Below are 10,476 nucleotides of genomic sequence, written 5' to 3' on the forward strand. Positions count from 1 at the left end.
TATTGTTCACATGTTGTGTTGGTCACCTGACCAATGATCATTGTAGGAAGAAAATGAACAAAGGAGAATAGTTGTGCTGTTACAGGCATACGCGAGGGTTTTTAAAAATTAAAGATCATTGACAGGATTGAATAGTCCCCATCCTCTTCCCCCACCCCCTGCTCTTTGAATTCACCCCCTTCTTCATGAATGGGACAAATTCAAATCGGAGCAATGTTAAGCACACCAATATTGAAAGTGCAATGTCAACAAGTATAAAGTATTGCACTTTGAAACAATGATTCTTCACATGTACATATTTCAAGTGTGAACTAGCAGTGACTGGAGGGGATTCAGTATTAAGGCTGATAATTTGGCTGATAATTTGGAAATGTCAGTCTAGTGTGGTCCTGCTGTGAAAACAGCAAATTCCAGGTCGATGGTAGAATTACTCTTAGAAATCTGTGACTGAATTATACTTGGAATATTGTGTACAGATTTGGTCACGATACCTCACAGGGTATTGTAAATTAGGAGAAGATGTAGAAAAGCATGCAGATTGATTAAGAGGTACATTCTCCAGCATGATTCCTTTGGGCTCCATAGGGTGCATGAATGGCTCCTATCAGTGCCCTTGCTGACTGTCTAATGTTCTAATTTCTAATCCTATCAGGGCCATTCCTGACTTTCTAATTTTTTAAGTGATTCTTTTAATGAAAAATATAAAATGGGAAGCTGTAAGTAGCATCTTGGAGAGTTGGAGGAGATAATATGGAACATTAACCCCAGCTTATTTTCTTACAAATGAATATTCCGTGTAGTGACAAGTCCCCTTTCATGGCAGTTATTCTGGAACATGCTCTAAAACTTTTAACAGGGGCCAGTAGTTCCCCCTTCCCCAAAATTTGAGATTCCTGAAATAGGGAAATTCCCATATGAGAACAATGTACAAGATTTGAGGGCAAGTTCTTTTTTAGCATAGAACACAGGTAAGTTGGGGATATGATAAATGTGTATAAAATGAAGCACAATCTAAAAGAATTGGACAAGGGTTTTTTTGCCACTTTTCTCTATAATACTAGAATCCAGGATGGTCCACTGAAGCTGAATGGTAGGAAATTCAACAGAAAGAAAATCAAAGTGCTGGGCATTAACTTTGCCATACATATGGATGATTCTTTGCAGCCGAACTGATGGCTGAAATCCACACAGCATCCATTTGGGGTTTAATGGCTGAGCCAAGTATAAGACTGAGGATGCTTCACACATACAACTTGGTGTGTGAGTCACTCCTACAATCATTCTATTTCCAAAAACCACGCATATGGCAGGATATCCATGAATTCAGGTAGCTGGATTCTGATGAAATGCCATCCTCTTATTCCATCCTGAGAAAAGATAAGCTAAAAATTTATTTTAAGCAATTGGCATATACGTCACCATGTTAATTTTCTTTCAGTTGTTAGAGTTTCTATTGACAAAAAATGATCTAAATACATATTGGAGGTTTCTTCTTAAGGAAGAGAAAGTAATTTCAGCAAGGAAATAAGGAAGTTATATTGGTAAAAACAGAGAATCCTCCCCCACAAAAAGTAGAGATAAATGGAGAACTATTGGGGAAACCTAGCAGGAAGGAGCACCTCTATTTTACCCACTAATTGGATATATCTTCCCAGCTGCCTCTCACAGCCTATTTACTTCCTGTTTACTTTTCCTTGATGAAGGGGAGGAGGAATCAAAACTATAGAGGACGGCATCTGCAAGGGGACTATCTTTTTCCCCCAGTTCCCATGTGAATGTAACTGAGGTTAGAAAATTAATCTTCACTCACCTCCTTGCTCTTCTATAATTATGAGCCAATCTATTGTCAGGGGTCAGTGATCTGCATCCCATCTTCAAACACTTCCTTTCTGATCATGTTTCTCCACGAAGACCAGCAGATTATCTACATGTAAGCAGAATTCTAATTCTTAGATTGCATTCTGAACAACTTCAAACCACAAGTAGTAATTTATCTTATAAGTAAAGTTGCCTAGAAACTCCAGGAGAAAGATCCTGGTGCAGTCCCTTCCTTCCTTCCTTCCTTCCTTCCTTCCTTCCTTCCTTCCTTCCTTCCTTCCTTCCTTCCTTCCTTCCTTCCTTCCTTCCTTCCTTCCTTCCTTTTCTTTCTCCTGCTTACACCTTCTTCCTTCTTTTCCTCTCATTATGCAGAGCTACATTTAAATATATGATTCTGCACCTGCAATTTGTGTACTCATATAGCTTCATCCACTCCTATTACAATTGTAGGCCATGTTCCAAGTGCGTAGATGTTTTAATTTTTGATGCCCATCTCAAATCAGATCAGCTTCATAGCTTGGGCAACTCAGCTAACACCCTCACCTATCACTGCAGTCTGTTTTAGCCAGGAACATTTACAAAAGGAGAGAACAGGAGGGCGGGATATAAATAATAGCAATCAAATCAGCTGAAAATTGTTTGGACAATTTGCATCCGTTCGCCTTCTTAAGCTGGATAGTTCAGTACATACTATAATGTACACATTACAAGCCTTCGTTACCAAAAGTCACTTAAAATATTTAGATCCCGGACAAACAGTGCCAAGTATTTCCCTAACAAATGTAGCAATTTAATAAACATATATTGCAATGGAGAATTTATGATTAAATGCATGCTGTTGTCTTTTCCTGAGAAGAAGTGAAGACGCTAAGTAAGTGTTTCCTTCCACTCCCAGGAAAGCTAAAAAGGTCATGTTGAGGGTTTAAACAGGGGATGGCAGGATAGCTATGGAGAACTGCTTTAAAGATCACTGTGTGACAACTGTATTTGCATGGATAAAGCTGACCGCACTGTGACAGATTTAATAAAGTGTTCCTCTAAACAAAGATATTGATGTGTGGTATATATTGGAACAATAACAAACAAATACATCCTGTTACACGTGTAGTGTGCAGCATTTTCCCTCTATGCCAGTGTTTCTCCCAGTAAAATGCTGGCTGGGGAATTCTAGGAGTTGAAGTCCACACATCTTAAAGTTGCCAAGGTTGGGAAACACTGCTCTATGCATATTCTTTAATACTACATGGGGGCAGGGACATTTCTCAAGTTGGTAAATGAATTTTTCCAGCCCTATCTGCAGCTGCCAGAGAGGAACTAAAGACTGAGTATACAGGGTATGTGCTTACCATGGCCGTCTTTAATGAGGTCTCACCTTTTAATGTTGAGATGGAAAACATCCAGTCCTACTGATGTGATTGATCCATAATTCCAGGAAGTCCATTAGCACAGGTAATGCTGATCAATACTAAGAGCCTTTTCCTACTTGCACCTATTTAAACATGCTCTTGCCAAATCTTTTCTTCTGTCGTATCTTCATGCCACTCCTTTCATCTTGTCCCCAGAACATGAGTGAGATAAGCTTTAATCATCCTTGGCTGTACATGTGGCAGAAAAGTATGTTTACTCTTATTCCAACACCATCCAAGGACAATCCCAGGGTATAACATCTGTTAGGTTTTGTCACCCATTATACTGGAGGGGAATCAGGTGACTGCAGTAACTAGAAGCAGAGGCCGTAGAGGCAATAGAGGGAGAGGCAGTGAGGACAGCAAATATGTCTGTAGTTTTCTGCTAATGCGGTAGGTGGAGAGCATCTCAATCCAGCAATGGAGAAAGGCTTTGGTAGTCATTCCTCACTCCTCATTTAATAAAAAGCCTTGGGGCCCTTTCAATGATGAGTCTTAAATCAGCTTTTCTTTTCACATGTTATCAACTGAATCTAAAGCCTATACTGGTTTCAAACTTAGATATTAAAAATCAGATTACTGCTGACATTACTTGTTACACATTCATCCCAGACATGAACCTTTACTTTACAAAAAACAAAAACAGAAAACTTGCTCTGGGTTATAGAGACAGACAGAGGAAAGATCTCTGCTTTCTGACTAGGTTACATTACAGATAGGGCATCTTTCTTTCTGTGGTATAAAGAAAATTAGAAACTTTTTTTTTCCAAATGGATTGGGGTTCTTTCTTAAGATACATGGTTTAGTATAAGGTATTATTAGATAGCATTTGACTATTACGTCCAGGTACTGCAACGTGTTTGAATAAACACGTCGAGCTGGTTGTTGATTAGCAGTATGTTTCATTAGCTTTATAGCTTTAGATATCACATTGGGGGTCTACAAGGGACTTTATTATAATAACAAAACTTTCCCCTTTAGATTTATTCCCAGTCCCACCTGCATTAACATGAGTGTCTGTTGGTCACAGAAAAAAATCTTTCAAAGTTTCCCATATGAAATGTTGGTATCAGGTCTGTTTTTGTTTTATTTTACATTGAAGACATCTTTAACAAAGGTGGTTTGAATGACTTCAAATATTAGTATACCCAATTTGGAGCCTATTTAGTCTATACATTGAATAATGGAAAGTGGTTCTACAGTAAGAGATTCTTGTTTTACTTGTAAAATTCTTCTGCATAGTTTATGCCCTGAATTTATTGAGTCTTATACGTAAGAAGATAGCACATATTGATTAGCTGAGTATTCTGAATATTCTTAGATTTTTCATAGCAAAGCTGGTGAAGAAAACAAGTATCTTGACCCTACCGCAGAAGGCTTTAACCATACCGATTCCTGTTAGGATAAAAAAAAAAAAGTCAACCTCACTGAAAAGAAAATGAAAATGAAAAAGGAGTTAGAAAAGGCAAGGTTATGAGTGAAGTAAACATTAGTTGTGTGACACAATCAACTGTCGATTGAGAACCTTTATTTTAGAGATGCCTTTATAGAAAAGATAAAGCTTTTTATCTTTTCTTAAAGGAAACGTTTAGGAAGTTAAACTGCCCTTTTTCATGAATGATCTGTTTTACAGAGCTTAAACCTACGTCGAGCACTGCTGCAGTAAATCCTTCTCTCACCATAATGGAGTAATGTAAGCAACGTTGGGCTGCCGTTTAAACAATTCCCAGTGTGTGGCATAGCCGGTGCAGTTTGAAATGCCTCTGTCTAAACAGAAACAGATGTTTGAACAGCAGAGCTGTGCAGAAGTAATTCTTCAAACGGTAGATTAAAACATCTGCCTGGAGCATCGGATGAGGCCCAACAAACAGCAGCCACCTCAGCTGGGCCTGCCAATCATATAGCCCTTTCAGAACTAGCATGGAGGAAGAGGGGAGACTCTTTGGGGAAGGCATCCTCCTACCAGCATCCTTGCTCCTCTTGTCTGTTTCCTTGATTTAGAACATAAACCAACTTCCATTGGCTCAAGGGCTGCACTAGACTGTGTGTGGCAGAGCAAAGGTCACTTTCCCAAAGCGGAGGAGGCCAGAGCCCATTTAGAGGGGCTAAGGGATAAAATGGGTTCCTTACCTTTCTAAAAAGCTTTAAGGTACTTCTTTGCCCCTTAAACCACCCCAAATCCCAAAAACACAAAAAGGGGGGCAACATTGTTAGGCCCACCTACTCCAGAAGAGGGAGCTCTGAGGGACACAAAAGGGAACTAGCCGCACTTTTTGTCCTCCCAAACGATTTAGAAGATTGTAATTTCAATTTCCTAAAATTCTATTCACTCTAAATTACACAATTTCTCCTTTGCTTTGTGGCTACAATTTTATTTATTAATAAGAAATTTCCTTTTTTCACACTGAAGGACTTATCTATTTTACATCATTCCATATTACTGAAGCAGATTTGACTTTTGATTACTCCATGAACCTATACTCTAAGTCTTAAGCTATAGCTCTTCTTACTTAGAAGTCAGGCACTTTGAAGATAAGGTATTCAGCTCAAGGCAGAATTGATCAATGGAGTTCATTTACAAGTTACTTTGCCAGCAAAGTATTTTGCTGGCAAAGTTACTTGGTTGGGAGCAGGCAATGTGGTATTCCCAAAACTAGAGGTGGGCAGGCTTCAGATCTTTTGTGTGGCTTCCAAAGGGTCCACTGGCCACAACAGCCAACAACCAATGCAACGTTTTTCACCATTTGGGAAAAACTTCAAAAAGTTGTGAAAGTCCTAAAATAGGCTTATCACTTAAAAAGAAAGAAAACCACTCAAATTCCCCCCACCACAAACTCCCCCCAAAAGAGGAAGTCCTAGATATGCCCATCTGTATGCCATAGCTATGCCCACTTTGCATCATTCACTTCCCCAAACGGTTAAAAGCAATCCCCAACCACAAAAGTTTGTGCTGTTTTACTCACAATTCCTGGCATTATTGGCTGTGATAATTAGAGCTGAGGGGAGAGACACAGTATAACTATCTAGAGATTATAGATATTTTTGCAGGCCAGATATAGGCTAGAAAATACCAAATTAATTTTACACATTTTGAGGGTGACCTTGGATGGTGTCAGGGGGAAAGGGGAAAAGTGCTACCTCAATACTGGTGCAGCTAAGGACAACATAAATCTGTCTCACTCATGGGCTGGGTAGGAGATGGAAGCACATCATGAGGACATGGCCTTAAAAAAAGGTTGCCAAGCCAGGGCATATTTGTTCCATGGTTAGGTGCAAGGGGGACACAGCCTAAGTTGGTGCCTGCTGCAACATATTTGAATAACACAAAAGGCAGACAGGCAGGCAAGACCATGTCTTCAGAAGTGCTATTCTATTAACAGGCAACAGTATGGATTTCTAACTGAACAAGTAATTGATTAATCAAAAGTAACATGATTAACTGATTGTCTTTTTACGCCAGAAGACAGCTTTAGATGAAATACATGAAACATTACTTCATTATTTATTTCATGTGCCTTAGTTCTCCAAGCGCTGACCAATGTAAGGGATATGGGACTTATCTGAATGTGGTCTCCTTTGGCATTCTGAGCATAGATGGAAATGCAGCGTTAGGTACTTTGACAAGTATCTCTCCCATTATGATTTCTATGGGAATAGCCAGCATCTTGGTAATGCTTCTAGAGTTTTCCAAAATTCAACCTGTGGATTCTCTTCTCCATTCTGACTTGATCTCCAGCCCAAAAGAGGAGGATGGGAAGGCACATCCTCTTTTGTAACTTGGCTCTCCCATTCCATAAAACGAAGTGTTGCTACACTTAAGGTCTGGAGTATTGCCCTCTCCTCATCTATATGATAGGCCAGTTTGGGGCCCTCCTGGTCACTGAACTAGGTGGGATAGTGGGCTTCTACTCTACATAGATGATGCCAGTGGGCAAAGGACATTAAGGTAGGAAATGACGAAGAAGGGACAACAAAGGGAAACAATGAAATCATAGGCTACAGTCATAGGAGTAAGGCTTTGGGAAGCTAAAAAGTCATAATGATTGAGTTTAGAAAGGCCTAGGAAATTCTGTTGGCTCTCTCCCTCCCTGCTGTGACCCGTCTATCCAAGGGCCCTAGCATGAGGCACACAGTAGTGGGGGGAAGGGTTGGTTGTATTAATTATTTAAACTGGCAGTCAGCTTTTCATTCCTAAGAAATGTCCTCAGTTTCTAAAATCAGGCTCAGTATATCTATATTTCATGACCATAACTAGTTTCTTCTGACATAAAGATTCAGTTGACCATAGCAGCCTTCCGAATGGCTGAGCTGAATAAACTCATTTATGCTAGTGTAATAATGGTCTTCCCTTGTGTACTCTCATTGTGAAACCTTCGGACTGTGTACAGCAATTGATAAACAAAGCTGCTTTGGCTTTTGGAAAAAGCCATTTGTAGCTGCTTATTTGCTGCCCTTGCCAAATTGAACTGGATTCCTTTTTTTTAGAGAACAGGTGCCCTCATTACTAAAACCACTTAGCCCCAGTGGCACTAAATGGACTCCTTTGCGGCCTCCACAAAAAAGGATGCAGAGAAGTTGTTGTTTCTAGTTAATGGAAGGGGGGTGTATGGAAGTGCTGGGCAACACTGGTGTGTGTGTGTGTGTGTGTTTGTGTTTGTGTGTATCCTGTAGTAAAATCAACACTTGGCTTCCATCTAGGGAGCTAGAAAAGAAGATCATAAGTGTACTCTGTTGATGTATTTTTCTCCTTATGGGTTGAAGCTTATATCAAAGAGAACTATACATGAAGAATTCTGTTATATATCTATTAAAGAGAAGTAATAGCCGGTATAAGAAAAACAAAAACAAAGCAAAAAGATCCAGGCTTACCAATAATCAAGCCAGTCAATTATTTTTAACTCTGAGTTTGTGGCTATTTGTACTTCTGCTCTATTTTTTTTTTTTAATGAAATCTCCCTCTTTTACAACCCTAAGAGCCCAAACATGAAACTGCAATCATTTAAATTAACTCACATACATGCACACTCGTACTCTTATTACTTTTTCAGACATTCAGTAATAATTTGGAATTCCTAATCCATAGTTTGCCTGATAAACAAAGCTGGGGTATCGGGGTGGCATTTACTGGGGAATAAACTATGATTGTGTGAGGGAGGGAGGGAGGGAGGGAGGGAGGGAGCGAGCACTTAGCTTTTTCTCTTCTCAACCCTTTTTCTTGGCAATTTTTCCTTCTCCAAACACTTCTTAGCAATTCTGGCTCTGAGCTTCCAGGAGAAGATTCCTAATACCATCACTCAAAAGACATTGTGCAACAACTCCAGTTATTTCTTTTTTAAAGGATTTTTGTTTTCTGGAAAGCCAGTGAGGGAAGATGTGGAAAATGATGACTAATTACGTATCAAGGACCAGGATATTAGGATCGCTCAAAATATGTGCAAATAAAGCAGGGTACTAGTTATTATAAAAAAGCCTGATCACCCACTGACTTGATCAAATAAAGAAGCAAACAGGGATCAGAACTGAAGATGAAAAGAAGGAAAATTAGGCATTTCTGCCTAATGTTGCTTTTCCTCTACAAATGCCCGTGGTGGTTCAGAAATCCCATGTTTGTTGCTGAATACCATTCTACAAAACCCATCCATTTCTATAAAAATACAAACCAATTTTAGGCAATAGATTATAATGATGTGTGTAGCCCAAAATGTTTAGGGCAAGTCATTTCACTCACAACGTATTCATTATTTAGTTCTTATACAATGAAACTCCCTCTTTCTTTCTGAGTGAGTCAACATGCCCATTAAGTCAAAATTTAAAAAATCAACTTTTAACCACACAATTCTGAGAACAGAGAGGAGGGAAGCTGATTTATCACAGCAGTGTAGGACTTCACCAATTTTTATAAGAGATATGACTTTTTGGTTATCTTCCTCAAAATGGCAGTCTGATCATACCATATTGTTGGTTGCTCTACCCCACGTCGGCCATCAGTGGCATCAAGAAGATCAGGGAAACAATAATTACTTTGTAGTAATGAAGCACAACTGGTGAGTGCTTTGAAATTCTAGAATTAACTTATCAATCAAAAAGAGTTTAGGGAATTGGTATCTTCTTTAGTCACAACAGTTAGTGTTGATAGTTTTTAATAAGGAATAAATCCATCGATTCCCATAGCAATTGATTTCTAACTGTTCTCACAGCTCCAGAATTTTTAGAGAAACTATCTGCATGACAGTATCCAATCTCAGGAATGGTGTCTTGATTTAATGCCAAGCAAAAATTACAAAGTGTGTAACTGGGTCCAGGAAGTGTAGATTGGATAGCAAGGGGTGGGTAATGATAGATATGGAAAGACTGACAATAGCAATGATTTTAAGGGTTGCCAGAAGAAGTTATGTTAATCACTGGAAGCAAAAAGAACAGCAAGTCTTGATATATGTTAAAATCAGCAAATGTATTATGGATAAATGTATTATGGATAACTATCCATCATTTTTACATATGGGCAGTGCAAGAATCATAAGTACTCTATTAGAAATTATTTTAATTAAACAGAAAGTCCCTAGTTCAATCTCTAGCTCTGTTCACTGATTTGTTTGGGTTTGCAAACATGCCAAGCCATAAACCACATAGGATTCATGCAACGTGCCAGGCCAAAACCAACCAGAACACATTAGGATTTAGCAGAGTGTGAGAATCAAGCCTCTACATGCTCATGTAAAGGGAAATACAACATTATAACAATATTGTTTGTTCAATTCACTATGAATGTGAATTGTGTAATGAATAAACTGCATCAGATTAAGTAGAATAAAATCATCACTGTTTTCAGTGTTATTGGGATTGTAATGTTTATGATTATTTACATAAAGGGTACATAATTTGAGGCCTGGGGTCTCCAGAGCCTCTCTAGAAGTGGCTGTCAAATTTTAAAGTTTAATGTGAGAGAAGAGAAGGTGCATTATATAAATGGTCAATTATCATAATCTGTTTCCTGCTGACTGATGTAGATGAACATAAGACTAGTTGCATTTGTTTGCAATGGCTTCAAGGAAGATAGAAATGCAGATGTTGAACAGATAGTGCTGTTAATTTTAAGCAGGTTGAATTGAACTGATATGGATTGTTGTAATTGTACATGAGGTTTGTTAAAACCTAAAATAAAATCTATTTATTTTGCAAATAAATGTACTACTACTACTACTACTACTACTACTACTACTACTACTAATATTAACTGTTGATGACTTAATAT

Source organism: Python bivittatus, unplaced genomic scaffold (genome assembly GCF_059951505.1).
Source record: "Python bivittatus isolate LINGU-HERP-01145 unplaced genomic scaffold, Pbiv_v1 ctg000020_np1212, whole genome shotgun sequence".
NCBI classification, from domain to species: domain Eukaryota; kingdom Metazoa; phylum Chordata; class Lepidosauria; order Squamata; family Pythonidae; genus Python; species Python bivittatus.